General features: G+C 46.9%; 1 protein-coding gene across 4 annotated transcripts in view; it reads right to left on the reverse strand.

The window, feature by feature from the left end:
* LPP (LIM domain containing preferred translocation partner in lipoma) overlaps positions 1 to 23,169 on the reverse strand; it is a 300,501-nt gene that overhangs the window by 178,815 nt on the left and 98,517 nt on the right. The window lies entirely within an intron of this gene.

Raw genomic sequence — 23,169 nt, forward strand, 5'->3', positions numbered from 1 at the left:
AAGACATAGCAGCGGCCAGCAACTTGGAAGCCTTGAAAAGACAAAATTCATGGGGGGTGAGGCTTTTGACAGCCACTAGACACGAAGGCTATGTTATCTTTCCACTATCAGAGGCAGCGCACCTCTGTATACCAGTTGCACATGGGTCATGCTTGTGGGTTTTACCAGAGGCATTTGGTTTGGCCACTGGGAGAACGAGATGCTAGATCCAGCAGGGCTATTCTGGTGTTCATCACAAACGCACAAACTAAGTAGCTGTAGAGCAACAAGTCCTGGGTTCAATTTCTGGAATTTCCAGGTAGGTCAGGGAGATTCCCTTGTCTGAACTCTTGCAGAGCAGCTGCCAGTCCGTGTAGACAATATTGAGCAAGACAGACCAATGGTCTGACTCAGTGCAAGGGAGTCTCCTGTGATCCAGCATCCTAGAAACTGCTTTCCCCAGCCAGAAATCTCTTAGCAACTCTCTTGCCGCCCAGAAAACTCCGGTCTCAGAGGCTGCAACCTCAACAAAGAACATTAACTTTAAACTCCTTGAATCTGAAATTGATTGTGGTCAGGTTCGGGGTTTTTTTTATTTTCCTTCTGCCTCACATGCAAACTGCAAAAAAAGAGAGTTGTTTTGCTGTTTTGCAGCTTCCAAGAAAGCAGAGTGGTTATGATGACAGAAGTCCATCCCGGTGGCCTGGTGCATACCCACTGGCCACCCAAGGCCGTTCATCATGATGTGAAACTGCTTTGCAAAAAAAAAAAACAAAAAAACTGAAAGGGGAGAAAATGCTCCAGGATGAAGGAACATATTAACAAAAATATGCTCTGGGGATCCATGTTTACCAGCCCCTAAGTGTCATCCAGAAGAGAGCAAGACACACTCGAGCCTGTCAGAATCAAACGGCTTGAGCACGCCTGGTTCTGCATTGGATCGGGGCCAAAGCTGAACCTATCGGCTCCACACTTCCTGAAACGATATGAGAAACGAAACAAAATCCTTTGAAATTTGCCATTCTCTGAATTTCACAATGCAGCTCTCCAGCAAAAAAATGCATGCATAGGGCTGGGTAAAGTGTGTAGATAAATCCATTGATTAGTGAAAATAACAGGCAAAAAAAAAAATGCATTGCGGTCTATCAAACAGCCTGCAAAAGTACATAATTGCATAGGAAATTGTGCCTATCGGAAGAAAGTAGGAGGAAAACACTGATGGGTTTCCGTGAGTTTGTCTTGCTTAAAATCACAAACGCATGTGGAAATGTGAAGAGTTGTGTACCTGCAGGTAAACCAAAAGGTCATCCTTAAACAGTAAAAAGGTAAAGGGACCTCTGACCATTAGGTCCAGTTGTGGCCGACTCTGGGGTTGTGGCGCTCATCTCGCTTTATTGGATGAGGGAGCCGGTGTACAGCTTCCGGGTCATGTGGCCAGCATGACTAAGCCGCTTCTGGGGAACCAGAGCAGCGCACGGAAACGCCGTTTACCTTTCTGCCGGAGTGGTACCTATTTATCTACTTGCACTTTGACGTGCTTTTGAACTGCTAGGTTGGCAGGAGCTGGGACCAAGCAACGGGAGCTCACCCCGTCGTGGGGATGTGAACCGCCGACCTTCTGATCGGCAAGTCCTAGGCTCTGTGGTTTAACCCACAGCGCCATAATTCAAGTGATGTTAACCACCACAGAGTAGCCATGGACATAATTAAGTAAACCAGGAGAAAGCTGATTTTGCTGCCTTCAAGTACTTGGTATCAAGGTGAGGTATTCGTTGCAGAAGGCTGAAGAAAGAAGCTGTCTGGGGTGGAGGAGAGACAATTTGCAGACTGCCCTGGAAAGGACAACACAATATATGCTGTGTGACATGCAAAAGTCCCAAGTTAAGGCCTTAAAATGCACAAACAGCCTTTCAAATTTATGGGGGAAACGAGTCTGTTTGCTAATTACTATAATATAAAACTCGGAGACATTGTCCAACTTTGTGCATAATTTTAACTCATACAATTGGACGCCTTGCTTAAAAACGTAATTGTAACCAAGTTTGCCTAAGCTATTAATTCCATGCAACCCTCTTCCGACCATAATTGACTTCTTGCACAGGAACAGAACACTTCATAATACAAAATTATGTTTGCATATATAGATGAAATACTGCATTTCGTTTGTAATTATCTCCCCCTTTTTGCAATAACATCTTTTCTGATTTTTTTTAAAAAAATTGTGTCAACTGCCTTTCAATTGCAAATTCTCAGGAAGAAGGTGTGAAAGAGCTTTGGCATTCAAGTCCCCATCCTTTGGACTTCTGATTTTGGGCAAATTCCTTGTGGCCCCACCTGACTTGGAAGCAAAGACTCGTTCGAGGTGCAGGATCACTGCGTCTTCCCCCTCCTTGTTAGCTGTCCTGGATGTATTTCACAAGGACTGAGAATTGTTTTATTTTATTTTAATACTGCTTTTTATTCAAATAAAAAGCAGTATTCAAATACCCCTTCATGGATCACTGCCTTGCCGTGGCGAAGGGGCTTGAAGAACTCAAAGAAGCTATGAACTATGCCGAGCAGGGCACCCAAGATGAACAGGTCATAGTGGAGAGTTTTGACCAAACGTGATCCACCTGGAGGAGGAACCGGCAAGCCACTCCAGTATCCCTGCCAAGAAAACTCCATGGACAAAGACAACAGGCATATAAAAGTTATGACGCTGGAAGATGAGCCCCTCAGGTCGGAAGGCGTCCAACATGCTACTGGGGAAGAGCGGAGGACAAGTACAAGTAGATCCAGAGCTGATGAAGCGGCTGGGCTAAAGCCGAAAGGACGTTCAGTTGCGGATATGCCTGGAAGCGAAAGGAAAGTCCAATGCTGTAAAGAAAAATATTGCATAGGAACCTGGAATGTAAGAACCATGAACCTGGGTAAGTTGGATGTGGTCAAAAATGAGATGGCAAGAATAAATATTGACATCCTGGGCATCAGTGAACTAAAATGGACGGGAATGGGTGAATTCAGTTCGGATGACCATCATATCTACTACTGTGGGCAAGAAACCCGCAAAAGAAATGGAGTGGCCCTCATAGTCAACAAAAGAGTGGCGAAAACAGTACTGGGATGCAATCTCAAAAATGATAGAATGATCTCGATACGAATCCAAGGCAGACCTTTTAACATAACAGTAATCCAAGTTTATGCACCAACTACTGGTGCTGAAGAAACTGAAATTGACCAATTCTATGAGGACTTACAACACCTTATAGAAGTGACACCAAAGAAGGATGTTCTTCTCATTATAGGGGATTGGAATGCTAAAGTAGGGAATCAAGAGATAAAAGGAACAACTGGCAAGTTTGGCCTTGGAGAGCAAAATGAAGCAGGGCAAAGGCTAATAGAGTTCTGTCAAGAGAACAAGCTGGTCATCACAAACACGCTTTTCCAACAACACAAGAGACGACTCTACACGTGGACATCCCCAGATGGGCAGCATCAAAATCAGATAGATTATATTCTCTGCAGCCAAAGATGGAGAAGCTCAATACAGTCAGCAAAAACAAGACCTGGAGCTGACTGTGGCTCAGATCATCAGCTTCTTATAGCAAAATTCAAGCTTAAACTGAAGAAAGTAGGAAAAACCACTGGGCCGGTAAGATACAATCTAAATCAAATCCCTTATGAATACACAGTGGAAGTGAGTAACAGGTTTAAGGATTTAGATTTGCTGGACAGAGTGCCTGAAGAACTATGGATGGAGGCTCGCAACATTATACAGGAGGCAGCAACGAAAACCATCCCAATGAAAAGGAAATGCAAGAAAGCAAAGTGGCTGTCCAATGAGGCCTTACAAATAGCGGGGGAGAGAAGGCAAGCAAAATGCGAGGGAGATAGAGAAAGATACAGGAAATTGAATGCAGATTTCCAAAAAATAGCAAGGAGAGACAAGAAGGCCTACTTAAACGAGCAATGCAAAGAAATAGAGGAAAACAACAGAATGGGAAGAACCAGAGATCTGTTCAAGAAAATTGGAGATATGAAAGGAACATTTCGTTCAAAGATTGCCATGATAAAGGACAAAAATGGTAAGGACCTAACAGAAGCAGAAGACATCAAGAAGAGGTGGCAAGAATACACAGAGGAATTATACCAGAAAGATATGGATGTATCGTACACCCCAGGTAGTGGGGTTGCTGAGCTTGAGCCAGACATCCTGGAGAGTGAAGTCAAATGGGCCTTAGAAAGCACTGCAAATAACAAGGCCAGTGGAAGTGATGGTATTCCAGCTGAACTATTTAAAATTTTAAAAGATGATGCTGTTAAGGTGCTACACTCAATATGCCAGCAAGTTTGGAAAACTCAGCAGTGGCCAGAGGATTGGAGAAGATCAGTCTACATCCCAATCCCAAAGAAGGGCAGTGCCAAAGAATGCTCCAACTACCGCACAATTGCACTCATTTCACACGCTAGCAAGGTTATGCTTAAAATTCTACAAGGAAGGCTCAAGCAGTATGTGGACCGAGAACTCCCAGAAGTGCAAGCTGGATTTAGAAGAGGCAGAGGAACCAGAGACCAAATTGCAAACATGCGCTGGATTATGGAGAAAGCTAGAGAGTTCCAGAAAGACATCTACTTCTGCTTCATTGACTATGCAAAAGCCTTTGACTGTGTCGACCACAGCAAACTATGGCAAGTTCTTAAAGAAATGGGAGTGCCTGATCACCTCATCTGTCTCCTGAGAAATCTCTATGTGGGACAAGAAGCTACAGTTAGAACTGGATATGGAACAACTGATTGGTTCAAAATTGGGAAAGGAGTACGGCAAGGCTGTATATTGTCTCCCTGGTTATTTAACTTATATGCAGAATTCATCATGCGAAAGGCTGGGCTGGATGAATCCCTAGCCGGAATTAAGATTGCTGGAAGAAATATCAACAACCTCAGATATGCAGATGACACAACCTTGATGGCAGAAAGTGAGGAGGAATTAAAGAACCTTTTATTGAGGGTGAAAGAGGAGAGCGCAAAATATGGTCTGAAGCTCAACATCAAAAAAACGAAGATCATGGCCACTGGTCCCATCACCTCCTGGCAAATAGAAGGGGAAGAAATGGAGGCAGTGAGAGATTTTACTTTCTTGGGCTCCATGATCACTGCAGATGGTGACAGCAGCCATGAAATTAAGAGACGCCTGCTTCTTGGGAGGAAAGCAATGACCAACCTAGACAGCATCTTAAAAAGTAGAGACATCACCTTGCCAACAAAGGTCCGTATAGTTAAAGCTATGGTTTTCCCAGTAGTGATTTATGGAAGTGAGAGCTGGACCATAAAGAAGGCTGATCGCCGAAGAATTGATGCTTTTGAATTATGGTGCTGGAGGAGACTCTTGAGAGTCCCATGGACTGCAAGAAGATCAAACCTCTCCATTCTGAAGGAAATCAGCCCTGAGTGCTCACTGGAAGGACAGATCGTGAAGCTGAGGCTCCAATACTTTGGCCACCTCATGAGAAGAGAAGACTCCCTGGAAAAGACCCTGATGTTGGGAAAGATGGAGGGCACAAGGAGAAGGGGACGACAGAGGACGAGATGGTTGGATAGTGTCTTCGAAGCTACAAACATGAGTCTGAACAAACTGCGGGAGGCAGTGGAAGACAGAAGTGCCTGGCGTGCTCTGGTCCATGGGGTCACGAAGAGTCGGACACGACTAAACGACTAAACAACAACAAATTCAAATAAATCCCAAAGCGGCTTACAAACAAAAGATAAAAATAACATAATAGAACATCACGAATATGTCTTCTTGGGGAAAACTCCTTAGGATTATTTACACAGATGGTATATAGGTCTTTGCAAATGTCAAAAATGTTTTCTTCGGCACCACAAAATTGTTTGGAGGATTTGCAATAAACTTGGTACATAATACCATTTGCGGTGGGGATGTCAGTTTGTGCAAGATTTTGGGAGTTTGATTTTGACAGAAATGATAACCGTTCACTATTAATGACACTCTGATCTCAAGAGGGAGGGAAATCTGCAACAAGTGAATTCTGGAAGCAATCTTCATCCTGGATTGCTTTCAGGCTGCAGGAGAACTGCAACCTGCTGACCTCAGGAGGCAGTGATGGTCACCAATTTGGATGGCTCTGAAAGCAGATTAGACAAATTCATGGAGGAAGAGAACATGGAAGACCTACATTGGCTCCCAGTACGTTTCCGAGCACAATTCAGAGTGTTGGTGCTGACCTTGAAAGCCCTAAACGGCCTCGGCCCAATAGACCTAAAGGAGCGTCTCCACTCCCATCATTCAGCCCAGACACTGAGGTCCACATCCAAGGGCCTCCTGTTGGTTCCCTCCCTGTGAAAAGCCGAGGTTACAGGGAACCAGGCAGAGGGCCTTCTCAGTGGTGGCACCCGCCCTGTGGAACACGCTCTCACGAGATGTCAAGGAAATAAACAACTATCGGGAAATGTAAAGAAAATGAAGGCACATTCTTTCACCTTTGGTGGACGTGCCCAAGGATTAAGGCTTTCTGGGAGACGATATATAATGAACTGAAAAAGGTATTTAAATATACCTTCTTGAAGAAACCAGAGGCCTTTCTTCTGGGCATAGTTGACCAATCGGTGTTAAAGAAGGATAGAACTTTCTTTATGTATGCCACAACAGCAGCAAGAATACTTATTGCAAAATATTGGAAGACACAAGATCTACCCACTTTGGAAGAATGGCAGATGAAGGTGATGGACTATATGGAATTGGCGGAAATGACCGGCAGGATCCGAGATCAGGGGGAAGAGTCAGTGGAAGAAGATTGGAAGAAATTTAAAGATTATTTACAGAGATATTGTAAAATTAATGAACTTTAGAATAATGTTGGATTAAAATTAAGAGGTTTCTAGCTGTAATGGGTTAAAAGAATATGAAAAAAATGGGTTTATAAAAGTAAAATTTCAAGATCACAACAATTTAAGAATAAAGATTTGGGTAGAATAAAGAGGGAAACAAATTGCTGAGCTAATAAATTGAATTGGAATACAAAAAAGAGAGGTATGAGGAGGTCCAAGAAGCAAGTAAATGAAAAATAATGTGATGGAAAGATTTTTTTCTTTTTCTGTTTGTTTTTATTTTTTGTAATGTAAAAATCTTAATAAAAATCTTATTAAAAAAGGAAATAAACAACTATCTGACTTTTAAAAGACATCTGAAGGCAGCCCTGCTTAGGGAAGTTTTTAATGTCTGGTGTTTTATTGTGCTTTTAATTCTGTTGGGAGCCACCCAGAGTGGCTGGGGAAACCCAACCAGATGGGTGGGGTATAAATAACAAATTACTACTACTACTACTACTACTACTACTACTACTACTACTACTACCAGTGGCTACTAGCCAGGATGGCTGTGCTCAGTCTTCACAGCTGGAGGCAGCCATGCCTCTCAGTACCAGTTGCCAGAAACCACAGGAAGGGAGAAAAGGCTCTCTTGTACTCAAATCCTGCTTGCAGATTTCTTACAATGCACATGTGGTTCGCCGCTTTTCTTGCAATTGGAATCCACCAGCCGCCCCCTGGAGCAGCAGGAGACAAGCTTGTTCCACCTTCCATGTGGCAGCCCTGAAGCTATCTGAAGACGGCTCTCTTGTCACCTCTCAGCCTTCTCTTCTCCAGGCTGCTAAATCTACCCACTTCCCTCAACTGTTCCTCATCAGGCCTCATCTTTGCAAACCAGACGGCTCTGCATGGGACGTGGCACACCCAGAAGGGCCTCTGAAGATAAGGTCAGACTGGATTTATGCTCTGCCTTTCAGGATCCTGCTGTATTGTTTTAGGGGCTTTCTATGGTCCTGAATATGGGATGCGACTGGCGCTATGGGTTAAACCACAGAGCCTAGGAGTTGCCGATCAGAAGGTCAGCAGTTCGAATCCCCGTGACGGGGTGAGCTCCAGTTGCTCAGTCCCTGCTCCTACCAACCTAGCAATTTGAAAGCACATCAAAGTGCAAGTAGATAAATAGGTAGCGTTTCCGTGCGCTGCTCTGGTTCGCCAAAAGTGGCTTAGTCATGCTGGCCACATGACCCGGAAGCTGTACGCCGGCTCCCTTGGCCAATAAAGCGAGATGAGTGCTGCAACCCCAGCGTCGGTCACGACTGGACCTAATGGTCAGGGGTCCCTTTACAATGAGTTCTTTGAGGCAGAGAACTCATCCTCCCTGCCCATCGATTCCCTCCCAGGCCTCAAAACATTGCCAGAATTGTCAAACGAAGGGTTCATCGCTGTCCAAAATGCGGATTTACTGAGGCACAGGCGGAATTCAAAACCCAGGTCCTGTTGGGGTTGAGGTTGCGGGAGAAAGAGGCATTTATATTAGTTAAATAGCACCTGGGCCAGGACTGCTGGAGAGAGGCAGTGAAGAGGCTCTCTTGCATGCGCCCTAATTATCCAATATAAGGAGCTTGGCAGCCAGCGATTCTCCCTGCTTGCGCCGGGGGGACTTTGAATTTCATGCCTTGCTAATTGCACACCTGCCCACATCCGCCCCCCAGTCTGCACAATCTCTGCAATGAGTCGGTGGGAAAGCGAGGTGGGCAGGAAAACAGGGCCAGAGGTCCAAGAGAGAGCCAAATGAAGCCAAGTAAATTTGAGAACGAGGCTCTTCTGTCGCACAGCTATCGCTGCAGCAGTCTTCCGCCCCAGCCTGGCGCCTTCCAGATTCTGATGGACTACAAATCCCATCAGCCCCCTGGGCATGGCCCACCACGGCTTAACAGCAGAGAGGAGGAGGGAGGGAAGGGGAAGTGTTGGTGGCGAGAAGGAAAGAAGGAAGGAAGACCTGGGCAGTCAACGCCTCGAAACACGTTTAATCGTCGTATGATTAACAAACTGTCAAATCAAACTTTTTTGAGCGAAGCAGGAGCGCTCTGACACTCTGTATTTTTATAGCTGACATTTCGATTCATTACTGTAAATAGCAACTCGTGTTCAATATTGTGACAAAGAACAGAGCCGAGTCTCCCCCGCCCCCCAAATGACTGTAATGTTGAGGATCTGCTAGTTTTGCTCCGTCTATAAGTAGGGAAGATTCGTAAAGCGGAGCGTGGTGGGGAGGAGATCCTACGAGGCAAAACGCCTCTTTAAGGGAACAGCGTGCGGGCGCATGACCCTCCAGCAAATCCCCCAGCTGCCCTGGGAATTAGCAACCAAGCAAGGACTTTAAATGTGCGGCCATATTTATAGTCAGAGCAGGTGGAAGGTTGCATATGCACTGTTTGCCCCTGGAAGAATCCTGGGGACTGTTGTTTGGGAAGAGTACTGGGGATTTTAATGCTGCGATTGCCATGCACTGAACCCCTAAAAAATGGGGGTAGATCGCTGCCAGTTTTTAATTCTGAAAGTAGATCGCAGTCATACTTGCTTATTTTATTTCACAGATTTTGCTTACAATCACAGAATTGCAGAGTTGGAAGGGACAATTAGGGTCACCTAGCCCAACTCCCTGAAGTGCAAGAATCTTTGGCCTTGAACGCACAGTCCTGATATTAAGAGTCTCACGCTATCCCAGGCTCATCAAAACCCAGTTGGAGAATTTGGGCATTTTGATCTACACATTTTTATGACATTTTGCCTAATAAGACATCGTTGCCAGCAATTTTCCCTAATACAATGGGTTTTTTTGTTTGTTTGTTTGTTTGGTAAGCTATTCCCCCTATTATATGCAATTTAATGCACTGGCCTATGCATTTTCGAACACACGACTTGGCTGCGGAACCGCATTACAACATTCAAAGAAGTGTGAATTTCAAACACTGAGCTTGTATAGTTTCAGAAACTGCAGATTAGGTATGTCCACACATTTACACACAAAGTTAAGTGAGCTCCCCACACACACTCCCCCATATTTCTAAGACTAAGCTGACTTCCTGCTGGGGGCCCGATCCACCGTGGCAGTTGATTAGTGTGCAGACCCAGAGAGGGAAATCAGGCTTTGAACTGTTCTTTTAAAACGTAGGTGAAGATCCCTGCATGCCTCTGTTTCTGCGTCAGCGCATGGAGCTCTCCCCATCCCTCCTGCTTGCCTGGCTTCCACCTTGGGAAGTCTTGCGGGAGATCTAAGCGGAGTCGCCGTGGTTGGTGGTCTCGCCAGACACCCAAAGCAGATTGGCAACTGCTCTAATTTGTCCATTCACCAATATGTTTTCCTGAAAAGGCCCATATGCTTCCCCGGAGCTCCCCATATGCTTTCGGGAAAAGGAAACAAAAATATTTTGTTAGTCGTGAGCCGCCGAGCAGGATGTATTTTTGGTGATGGCGGCCGGGGGGGGGGAGGGAGGGCGGGAATCAAATGCGGAGGAACAGAGCGGTTCATGCGAGTTGCTCCTGCGAGTTGCTCCCCAATGCAAGGAGCCTAAACCCCGGAAGGGGGAAAGGGGCAGAGAGGACCGCAAGCGACAAAAGATCAGAGAACTATAGAGTTCGAAGGGACCCCAGGGGTCATCTAGACCAACCCCCTGAAATGCAGAAATCACACAGCTAAAGAAGGCCTTTACAGGGTCATAACTGACTCCTGGTCACCACAGTACCGGCACAGGGAGTCCTTTTTATCAGCTGTGCCTGATATTATATAATAAATTATTATTTATTTATTACCTGCCCCTCACGCTAAGGACCTTGGGCAGGTTGCACAAATGAAAAAAACCTTTTAAAAAAACTGTTTAAACAACTTAAAACCATATTGGCTTCCTCCCACATATTCACATATTACACTGATCACAGGTACATGCTGTCTTGGACAAGTCTTTGCAGGAAAATCATGCACGCTTGTTGATGCATATGACTCCACTACTGTGTGCAGTGGTACCTCTAGTTGCGAACGGGATCCGTTCCGGAGGCCCGTTCACAACATGAAAAGAGTGCAACCCGCAGCGGCGTGTCTGCGCATGCGTGGGTTGCAATTCACCGCTTCTGCGCATGCATGTGATGTTATTTTGCGCTTCTGCGCATGTGCGAGTGGCAAAACCGCGAAGTAACCCTTTCCGGTACTTCCAGGTCACCGTGGGACGTAACCTGAAAGAACGTAACATGAAGCGGACGTAACATGATGTATGACTGTACATGGGTAGACGTATTGAACACTCATTGAACGTCACCTGTGAACACCCCTAGTCTACTGAGCTTAGGCAAATAGAAGCTCGAAAACAGGCCTTTCTCGTGGTGGCACCATATCTGTTGAATGTTCCCTGCCATTCCCAGAGTCCATGCACCCAGCACTGATCCTCTTGAGTTCCTAGGGCCAGACAAAGCCAGTTTCATTTGCACAACTGTTTTTTAATCCAGTGAATTCTTACTTGAATCACTGTTCCAGATTCTACGCAGGCCGTTTCATTGCTGCCACACTGCCTTTGCTGTTTTTAATCTTTGTTTATGATGCCCTGAATTATGTCAAGCTGTGTGCTCTGTTTTGATTTGCAAGTGTGCCCAGAACATTTTTGAAGAGGCGGGCTTTAAATAAAACAAGAGAGCATCGGGTCAGCCATCTGCAATGTGGTGCTCTCCAGACATTATTTCTGGATGGCCAGAGCCAGCCAGGCAGAATGATTTATTTCTGCCCTGGATGGGGGTCAGACTAGATGGCTATTGGGATCCCTTCCAACACTACGGTGCTACAAAAACCTCTGGAGGATGCAGGGTTAGGAAAAGCTAACGTCACCTGTATACTGATTGTTACAAAACCAAAGCAAAACAAGCATCTGGCATGGCGAGTGTCCATTGCTGTCATTGTAGTCTTCATTCCTCCCAGCTCTGGAGCGGACTTTTGAAAGAGCAAAATTAGCTGGAGCGACAGAGCCATTAAACTCCTGTATCCCGGCAACTAGCAGAAGCAGGCCTTGAACCGCATTCTGACGCACTCTTATTAATCCCCTGCCTGCCTCTCCATCTCGCCCCTTTATTAATGCCTGCAGTTGCTGGTAGTAAACAAGATGGCCAAGCCCCACCTGGCGCACTTTGCAATTTGCAGGCCGGAGATAAATGAGGAGTTGATGGGGAGGAAGATCAGGTGCACTGGAAGAAGAAAGGCTTGTTGAAACAGCTGCACCCCAACCATTAAACGTAAAGGTAAAGGGACCCCTGACCATTAGGTCCAGTCGTGGCCGACTCTGGGTTTGCAGCGTTCATCTCGCTTTATTGGCCAAGGGAGCCAGCGTACAGCTTCCGGGTCATGTGGCCAGCTTGACTAAGCCGCTTCCGGCAAACCAGAGCAGCGCACGGAAACACCGTTTACCTTCCCACCAGAGCGGTACCTATTTATCTACTTGCACTTTGACGTGCTTTCGAACTGCTGGGTTGGCAGGAGCAGGGACTGAGCAATGGGAGCTCACCTCGTCGCGGGGATTTGAACCGCCAACCTTCTGATCGGCAAGTCCTAGGCTCTGTGGTTTAACCCACAGCGCCACCCACCCCAACCATTGCGGTGGCCCAAACTGTGCGTATTAACAGGGAGACTAGTGCAACATGGGACTCTTTGGGTTGTAGAATCATAAAAAGGTAAAGGTAAAGGACCCCTGACCATTAGGTCCAGTCACGGATGGCTCTGGGGTTGCGGCGCTCATCTCGCTTTACTGGCCGAGGGAGCTGGCGTTTGTCCGCAGACAGTTTTTCCAGGTCATGTGGCCAGCATGACTAAGCAGCTTCTGGTGAAACCAGAGCAGCGCACGGAAACGCCGTTGACCTTCCCACCGGAGTGGTACCTATTTTATCTACTTGCACTTTGACGTGCTGTTGAACTGCTAGGTTGGCAGGAGTAGGGACCGAGCAATGGGAGCACACCCTGTTGCGGGGATTCAAACCGCCGACCTTCCGATTGGCAAGCCCAAGAATCTCAGTGGTTTAGACCACAATGCCACCCGTGTCCCTCCTGTAGAATCATAGAACTGTGTATTTCAAAGAGACCTTTAGTTGAGATTCCTGCTCGACTAGGGGGGTCGACTAGAACTCCACAATTCTACAATTCTAAACCTGCAAACGTAAGCCAGCAAACAGTGGGACCTACTTTCAAGTAAGCATGTGTTTGATGGAGCTGCACATCTGCCAGGCGTCCTTTTGCTCCATCTGCGAGGATCCTCGTCACACCAAGACAAGGAGCTGCTGGGTTTCCGACGCAGGCACAAATTATTTATCAGCTGAATTCCTACTGCGCTGTGCTGTATCTCACGTACCTTGCCCTGAAAGCAAGCTAGCTCACATCGGCTGCGGAAACTCCCTCTCTGCCCCCACTTCTCGTCCCCCAAGAAACCAAGCAATGCTCTGTTTCTCGAAGCCGAATCGAACACTTGTGAGTCTGATGGAATCGGCACAACTTATCAACATCCTACTGCTGGCCGTTCCCTCGGTGCAGCCAAAATGAATGTGAACTTGCTGCGACATCGCTGCAGGCTACGTGCTGCATTCCCTCTTGGAGCGAGAGGGACTGAGGGCCACTTAACTTCAGGGAGAACCTGCCGGGGACCGCGTGCCTGTGGCGGATGGAGCCAGGGGCAAAAGGAGGTGGATCCCTGGATGTTTCATAAGCAGGATCAGTTCCAGCCTCATCCACAAATACACTCTTCCGACCAGGCAAGAAAGAGTCAGGGTGCGATGGACAGGTTGGATACAGAAGAACGGTGGAAAGAACCAGCTGGGGAATCACCAAGGGAAGAAGGTTCAGAGTCCGGGGACTGTCAGAGGGATATTCCCAGGTGTCAAAAAAGACTATTTATGTACTCCACTACCATGGCCCGTGTCTTGTTAGCCCCAAAATGGAAAATGAGCCAGTTCCCAACCAAAGAATGGCTACTTAAGCTGATGGAATACGTGCAGCTTGCAGACTTATCATATCGAATAAGAGAACAAGAAGAACATATGTTTAAAGAAGATTGGAAAATGTTTATTGAATATATGGGGGGAACTTGTGTATACAGTGGTACCTCTACCTTCGTTCACCTCCGGTTATGTATCCTTCGGGATACATACGTAGCAAACCTGGAAGTATTTTTCCGGGTTTCACCGCGCGTGCATGCGCAGAAGCACTCTACCACGCCATGCACATGCGCAGAACAGGCACCTCCGCTTGCAGAAACCTCAGGATCCAACCAGAGCTCCAGAACGGATCCCGTCCGCAACCGGAGGTACCACTGTATTTGAAAACGTTGGTAGCATTAAGATAAATTCAACAGTGTAAATAAGTTTGGGTGGATGTAACAATGGATTATTGAATGGTTTAGTTCATGTAAAGTATGCAGGGATATGCAAAATGAACCACCGAAAGAGAAGAAGGGATGTCATTGATTTAAGGTTGTTTAAATGAATATTTGGAATCAGAGGGAGAAGAGGGAGAAAACTGGGAGGAGGAGGTATTGGAAGCTGAAGAGGAGACAGGGCTTAGTGAGCTGGGAGACTCTGTGGCAGAATGCAGTGCAGAATCAGAGGCAGAAGCTGAAGCAGGAGAGTGGAAGGAGGGAGGCCGAAAGGCCGAGATGAGTCTGGCTGGTAAAGTATCTTGGGTGTCTCCTCCTCCTACTGCAATAAACTCCCATCCCCCTGGTCTCCCAGAACCAGAAGAGGCATGAAAAGAGCAGAGAAGTTAGCTTCATGAAGGCACAGTCTAAGATGGCTTGGGGAACTTAGGCAGCTTTCAGTCTTGGCAACTGATTTTCATGGAGTAAGACCGCCAGGAATAAATTGCTGTGCAGATCCTGTTTTTCCAAATAAAGAGTTAACTTCACTTACTCTGTGTGATTTACTGCATGTTTGCTCCCCACAGAGTATCACAGTTCACAGAAGCATAGAATTGCAGAGATGGAAAGGGCCCAAAGGCCATCCCGTCCAATGAAGCATTTGCAGTTTGAAGATATATTCTACCCAGGGAAAAGCACTCGAGGAAAACTTGACCAAGGGCTGTTGAGAGGTGTGGTGTGGGAAGGAAGCACCCCAAGTTGCAGAGAGAGGGGTCTGGAGGGTGACATTCAGCTTCGGGGCCTGAGCTCCCTGACACACACACAAACCTCTATGCTATCCGAGAAAATGTGGAAGCAAAAAACTGAGCTGTAATGACAAAACGTTGCAGAACATTTGAGCGGCGATTCAGGATGTCTCATGAACTCACTAAGCGGCTTGAGGCTTGCTATCTGCCTGACCACATCCCCAGATGCAAATGATGGGGAGAGAAGAAGATGGTGGTGAGGATGCTGATGACTGGTACCCAGCCCCTCTGGGCAGCTTCCAACAAAATACAGAAACATAGAAAAACATCAACCATTAAAAACTTCCCTGTACTTATCTCCTAGGCATCTGAAGGGAGAGCAGCATTCCACAAGGCAGGTGCCACTATCGAGAAAGCCCTGTGCCTGGTTCCCTGTAACTTTACTTTGTGCATCGAGGGAACCGCCAGAAGGCCCTCGGAGCTGGACCTCAGAGTCTGGGCTGGACGATGGGGTGGAAACGCTCCTTCAGGTATACAGGGCTGAAGCTGTTTAGGGCTTTAAAGGTCAGCACCAACACTTTGAATTGTGCTCGGAAATGTACTGGGAGTCAGTTTAGATCCTTTAGGACCGGTGTTTTATGATCCCAGCAGCCGCTCCCAGTCACCAGTCTTTCAGCCACATTCCGGATTAGCTGTAGTTTCTGAGTCACCCTCAAAGGTAGCCCCATGCAGAGTGCATTGCAGTAACATACTTGGAGGACTTCAGGTGCTCAAAAACGCCCTAAGAAGACTACGTTTTTCCAGTTCTTCTGCTGTCAAAGAAACTGATGTCAGCAGAGAGTGGGGCAAACCCCAAGCCTCCATTTTTCCATCATTGCTTCGACAACCGAAAGATTCTGAACCAATAGGAGGCAGCAGAATGGAGAGAAAAAAATAGGTTCACCAAGTTTCCAGTAAAAGGCCCCCATGTTTGTTACGACGCCAGCACAGAATCGCTTTTCTTGACAGCGGCGTCTCCCAACCTGTAGCCTTCCAGATGTCATCGGAACATCTGGAAGGCAACTGGTTGGAAAGCTTGTTTTGTGCAGTGACATGTTTCACGAGTCGCCTCCAGCATGCCAGCAGGGAAGATAGCACCTAAATCTACCAAATGAAGAAACACCTTGTAGCAGAATAACAATAACCGGGAAGCAATATTCAAGCGAGTCCACATTTTTAAAGAAAAGAGACCCCAAAACATATTGGCCACCTCTCCTAGGCCCTCCAGATATGGCTGAACTACAATTCTCATCAGTTCAAACAAGCATGGCCAATGGTCAGAGGTGCTGGGAGTTGTAGTTGGGCGTGGGAAATTCCAGGTTGTGTTATGGCAAGGCCGACCTTGCAAATGACTCAAAAACTTCAGCTGATCCAAAATGCCCAGAGTCCTGGCTTGGGCTCATAACTCCTGTTTTAAAATGGGTGCACCAGTTTCCAGATTGTTTCCGGGCGCAATGTTCAGGTTGGTGATTAAAGTCCTGAACGACTCAAGCCCCAAATACTGTACCTGGGAGGCCGCCTCCTTCCCCGCAGATGTTCTCGGGTGCTGAGCTTGCACCCTCTTGGCAGTGCTTGTGCCCTCAGAGGCTCAGGGTAGTGCCAGCCCAGGAAGAGAGGGCCTTCTCTGTGGTGGCCCCTAAGCTGTGGGACTCCCTCCGAACAGAGGTGTGCCTGGCACCTTCATTGATGCTGAAGATGCACCTTTTTACTGTGGCTTTTGGCACTTGTGGTGGATTTTGCCAGGGCCCGCCTTATTTTTTAGGACTGCAAGTTGTATTGAACTGTTTTCAATGTTGTTTGAAAGCTCCAACCCACCTTGAGACCCCGGGGGTGAAGAACGAGGGATAAATCAACATTAACAATGGAATGGATTAAAAATGGAAAACCTTACAAGACTCGCGTCTTTTGCTTTGGGATAAAAATATGGGAAGCTTAGCATGAGCAGAAACAGTAACTCGTAAACTGTGTGTTGTCAAAGGCACAAAGGGCCCTGAAAAATCCTGTGCTGTTCGGTGAGATTTTCTCTTTTGTGCAAAATATACAGACGCATGGGACTCCCACTTCGCAATGCAATGTGAAAGTTGTTTTTCATAAGGCTCTTAAGTGCTTTACCAGTCTGATATCAAAATAAAATAAAATAAATTCCTTCCAGTAGCATCTTAGAGACCAACTAAGTTTGTTATTGGTATGAGCTTTTGTGTGCATGCACACTTCTTCAGATACACTGAAACAGAAGTTGGTTTATGAACAGTTTAGTTCACGAACAACTTGGAACCCAAATGCTGAAAACCCGGAAGTGACTGTTCCAGTTTGTGAACGTTTTTTCAGAAGCCAAACATGCTCCATTTTTAGTCCTCCGCTTCCGATTAGAGTGTTCCTCTTCCTGGTTGAGTCTTCCATTTCTGATTTGAGTCCCCCACTTCCGATTAGATATTTTGAGCTTTTTGGGGTGCTTTTGTTTTCGCTTAAAAGAATTGTGTTTTTGTTTGTGTGGCTTTTTCAGTTCATTTGTTTTTGTGACTGTGTAGAACCCACTTTAGCTACTGATTGATTGTGTGACTGCAGAAATGGATAAAAGTTGCAAAGCCAAGAGAACCATTAACAGAACAACAATAGAGACCGTAAAATTAAATTTCTGTTTTAGGGGTTGTTTTTAAAAGTCTGGAACGGATTAAATACTGTAATTTATTTCATGGTTATGATTATCATGAACTATAGCGACTGCTTTACACAAGAGGCATTGAACTCTTCTTCCTTGCAGGATTTTTTAAAGCAGAGGTGGGACGGTCATGCATGATCTAGCTGAGATTCCTGCATCGCAGGACTGAAGTCTTTACTTCTTCCTTCAAAGCAATATCTGAAAGGGACCCCTGGTGTCCCTTCCAAGGCTAAGAGACCTATTCTTCTTCGCTCCCTCAGTGGAGAGGGGTCTGAAGGCTGGGATCAGAGAACACCTGGCATCTTCCTAACACCACATCTCCGTCTCTCTCCCTCTCGACGCAGCAAAGTCAGTTTCCAAGGCACGAAATCCTGCCTGAGCAAAAATGTGCGACTTACCCCCTTGTTACCATTCTAAATATACCCCGGTTGCCAAGGCAACAAAGGGGAGACTGACGGGTCTCGCACACGTCCTGCATCTATCTAATTGTCAGCATTTCAAGACTGACTCAGAAGAAAACATCGCCCGAGATGTCTTATCGCCATGGTTACCACCGGCTTAAGCTACAGGTGTTTTCAAGCCGCCAAGCCTGAGCCCATCAACCGATTGAGGGTCGCAGGTGCTGCCGGCTGCTAAGTTGTGGGATGGAGGGAGAGGGTGGAAAGGCTCTTGCAAGCCCCCAGAAGAAAGGGGGAAAGGTAAAGGTAAAGGGCCCCTGACAGTTCAGTCCAGTCGCGGACGACTCTGGGGTTGCGGCGCTCATCTCGTTTTACTGGCCGAGGGAGCCAGCATTTGTCTGCAGACAGTTTTTCCAGGTCATGTGGCCAGCATGACTAAGCCGCTTCTGGTGAACCAGAGCAGCGCACGGAAACGCCGTTTACCTTCCCGCCAGAGCGGTACCTATTTATCTACTTTGACGTGCTTTTGAACTGCTAGGTTGGCAGGAGCAGGGACTGAGCAACAGGAGCTCACCCCGTCACGGGGATTCGAACCACCGACCTTCCGATCGGCAAGCCCTAGGCTCAGTGGTTTATACCACAGCGCCACCCGCGTCCCCTTTTATTTATTTTTTATTTATACCCCGCCTTCCCTGGCCAGAGGCAGCTAACACCAGTAAAATTACAATAAAATCACAATAGGGAAAAAAAATCCAATTTAAAATACAGGTTAAAATGCAATTTAAAATGCAGCCTCATTTTAAAAGTAGCCCATAGATCAAAACCATAAGGGGAGGGAAACATCAGGGTCAGACTGAGTCCAAACCAAAGGCCAGGCGGAACAGCTGTCTTGCAGGTCCTGTGGAAAGATGTCAAGTCCCGCAGGGCCCTAGTCTCTTGTGACAGAGCGTTCCACCAAGTCGGGGCCAGTACTGAAAAGGCCCTGGCCCTAGTTGAGACCAATCTAACCACCTCGCGACCTGGGACCTCCAAAATGTTGTCATTTGTGGACCTTAAGGTCCTCTGCGGGGCATATCAGGAGAGGCGGTCCCGTAGATACGTGGGTCCTAGGCTGCATAGGCCACATGACCTGGAAAGCTGTCTGTAGACAAACGCCAGCTCCCTCAGCCTGAAAGCTGTCCTTTGTCAACAACAAATTGCCGTTGTTTTTTTGTGTGTTGAATATATGCTATATGGTAATTTATGGACCTCATAGGTATCTCAAGCCATTTGCACATAACAAAATATGTATTTTATCAAAGTAATTGTTGAACTGAAATACAATTAAGAAGAAGTATATTAAAAGTGATTTTTTTGGGGGGGGGCAAGAGAGTGGCCCCCTAAGCTATAGCTTGTTTAGCTTATACGTAAATCCAGCACTGATTGTTGCTATAAGGAGTATCATGCCATATTCAAATCTCTGAAAGGCTGTCGCATGGAACATGGAGCAAGCTTCTTTTCTTTCCAAATTTCAAGAAAGGAAATTCTGGCTAAACAGTAGGAATCACTTTAACAGCTCTTTGACAATGGAATCAACTCCTTGGAAGATGGTGGTCCCTCTGTCATTGGAGGTTCTTAAGCAGAGGTCGGATGGCCCTCTGTCATGGATGCTTCAGCTGAGATTCCTGCCTTGCAGGGGGTTGGACTAGATGACCCCCCAGGGTCCCTTCCCACTCTACAATTCCACGATCCCCATACCTGACATGGTAGGTGATGGAGAAATACCCTCCTTTGAAATCTTGGAATGCTGGTGGCCAGAGCAGAAGTCTTTATTTTTTTCCTTCAAAGCAATATCTGAAAGATTTGGCCATGTTTTCTGCTAGGTTAAAAAGGTAAAGGGACCCCTGACCTTTCCAAATTTCAAGAAAGGTCCCTTCCCTTGTGGCAAGGGAACCTGTGCAGACTAGGGCTCTTCAGGATCAGGCCCCAGACTTGGTTCAGATGATGCCTGAGGCAAAGGATCCAGTGCAGACTGAGACTCCTCTAGTTCCGAGTCCGAGCCTGAGTCCCAGGCCATCACACGTTCAATCCCCACATTGGGCAAAGATTCCTGCACTGCAGAGGGTTGGACTAGATGACACTTGTGGTCCCTTCAAACTCTACAATTTGATTTTCATTATATAGCTTCCACCCTTTCCCAAAGAGGGACCTCTGTCCTGGTGTTGACACTTATCAAGTTTCTCTTTCGTGGGACCCATCTCTTTTGCAAAACCGATACGGTTCTGCCCCATTTCAAACGATTCCCCTTCTTTTATCGCTGCAAAGCTTTCGTTTTTCCATTTATAATTGCATATTCTATTGCTATAACCCACCCTGGGAGCTTGAGGTGGAAGGCTGGTAGAAAATCTTATAGTCAATAAATTGCCAATGGTTAAACAACAGAGACATACAACAGAGCCCACACAGAGCCCCAAATTTGGGGCTGCAAAGGCTGGCATCCCTCTCCTACAGTCTCCAAAACGTTAGCCTTCTCTGGGCCAAACCTCTGCATCATTATGATCTGTCCTTTGAAGATGACTCAGAAAAGAGAGAAATAAAGATGCAATTTTCACTCCTTCCTCGCAGGCTGACTTGAAACACAGCTTTGCGTATTTATATATAGTCTTCCTACCTCCTGTCTGTTTAATAACTTTTTTTTTCTGAATCACAACCATCAAAGCTGAGCAAAGATGCTCATTCGCCGCAAACCTGCTCCAGTCACGGGCTGGCTGTGTTAATTACAGCTCTCCAGAAGTTTCTCTTTCTTTCCTTCTTCGTGGGGTTACTTTATTTATTCTGACAGTTTGCACACCGTTTGCTTACAAGAAGTCTAAGTGGCGCAGGAGAAGAGTCACAGGATTGTGGCGCTGGAAGGGACCCCGAGGGTCGACTCACAGACCCCCCAAATAACTCACATACCCTCCAACATTCCTCTGATGAAAATAGGGGCATTTCTCATGCCCTCACCACCTGACCTTCCACAACCCCCCCTTTTTGCCCCCCACCTCCCAGACTATTTCCTATCAGAAGGGAGACTGCCAGCCCCACGAAACCAATGGCACACAGCACACGGCCTCCACCGTCCTGAGAAAACCCCATTAACCCAATTTTATTTTATTATTTCGTGGATTTACAGAAAGAAAAGCACACACCAACAAATAAATTTTTGAAAGCAGACAAGGTTAGACGTGGATGCACAAGGCGTTTTCTATTATTATTATTTTTAAAAATCAAGATTTCTTGTGTTCTGCTCTGCCTTTCCTTCCCACCCAGGGAAGCCCTCCTTCCCAAGCAGCAAGGCTGGCAGGGAAAATAGGGACATTCTGGGATCACATCAGAAGCCTTCCATAGTTATGGGACTGTCCTAGGAAAATAAGGACACTTGGAGCTTCTGAACCCATTGCAATAAACTCCATTATTCCGTTTCTTTGGCTGATCGCCGAAGAATTGATGCTTTTGAATTATGGTGTTGGAGGAGACTCTTGAGAGTCCCATGGACTGCAAGAAGATCAAACCTCTCCATTCTGAAGGAAATCAGCCCTGAGTGCTCACTGGAAGGACAGATCCTGAAGCTGAGGCTCCAAGACTTTGGCCACCTCATGAGAAGAGAAGACTCCCTGGAAAAGACCCTGATGTTGGGAAAGATGGAGGGCCCAAGGAGAAGGGGATGACAGAGGACGAGATGGTTGGACAGTGTTCTCAAAGCTACAAACATGAGTCTGACCAAACTGCGGGAGGCAGCGGAAGACAGGAGTGCCTGGCGTGCTCTGGTCCAGGGGGTCACGAAGAGGCGGACATGACTAAACAACTAAACAACAACAACAATTTCATTTCCCACTTTGCAACTGCGCCTTGGGACAGGCCTACGCTGCTGAAGAAGACCCAGTGATTGACTGGATCCCCTGGCAGATCCCTGGGGAGATCAAAATCCTTGGGGCGTGCCTCAGTTTTCTTTGGGGGGGGAATAATGAAGCAAACTGGGGAGATTTGGGGGCTCTCTCCGCTCCCCCACAGTGCAATTGCAATCGCCACCCACTACCCTTGTAAGTCAAATCCAGGTTCTCCAGTGTGGTTCAGCAGTTAAGAGTGTTAGACTGCTAGGACCAGGGAGAGACCTGGGTTCAAATCGCCACTCAGCCATGCAAAGGTAGAAGCCAAAACAGGGGCCTCAGCTGTAACATGCCAGACACCCCCCAAAAAGAGCCCGGTGCCTCTGCCCTGTTCCTAGGCAGCAGCATGTTCTGTTGCCGAAATCTCCTGCCAGCTAGAAAGATGTCACTGGCCTTCCATCTGCTTCTCTGCAGCTCAAATCCAGGAAACGCCACTCAAGTCCCCTGCCAACTGCCAGCGGAGAATGCAATAGCCCAGCGGGCCCCTGGCATTTCGGAGAGGACAGGTTCTGGACCAGCAAATGCAATGTTCTGCGTTTTTGGTGCGGCCGTTTCGGGAGCAGAAAGAAAAATGCTTTTTGAAAGAAGCAGCGGCTCCCTTTGCTCCGAATCCCCGTTGTCCTGCTCTCCCCCTTCTGGAAGCAGCCTTTTCAGGGCCACCTCCACAAGAGGCATTTATGCCGAAACTTCCCTCGCATGACAGCTCAAGGGGGCGGGGAAAATCGCTTGCATCGTCTTCTTTCTTTCCAGCGTCTTAATCAAATAAGAGAAGGCAAGCTGGGATTAACAGAGCATGACTGGCAGAACTTATGACTCTCCGCAGAGCCATTGGAGAAGATGCTGCCTGTTTTATTATAGCAAGGGGAAATCCACAGCTTGAGAGAGAGAGTGTGTCCCTTGCTCTTAGCCCCCCCCCCCCCAACAAGCCTGTTTTCCCTCTTCTTCCGAGTGACCTTTCCTGCAAATCCCTCGATCTCCCAGAGTGGCTTCAGACACGCAGAACAGCTCCAAACTGCTCCAAAACTCTTTTTTCTAAAAGGTTGCACGCCCCGTATTTTCTCTCTCCTGGGGGGAGAGAGTTGCTCTCTCAGGATGGAAGAAAACAATAAGAACTGTGTGTGATGCTTTTGCCTGGGGAACCCCCCCCCCCCACCTCCAAAGGGCTTGTCTTATGAGGTTTGGAGAAAGAGGAGGAGAGACAGAGAGAAATTACTCTTCCAGTGTGTACTATAATATGGAATCAGAGAGTTGGAAGGG

The sequence above is a fragment of the Podarcis filfolensis genome, assembly GCF_964270895.1.
Source record: "Podarcis filfolensis genome assembly, chromosome: 5".
Lineage (NCBI taxonomy): Eukaryota > Metazoa > Chordata > Lepidosauria > Squamata > Lacertidae > Podarcis > Podarcis filfolensis.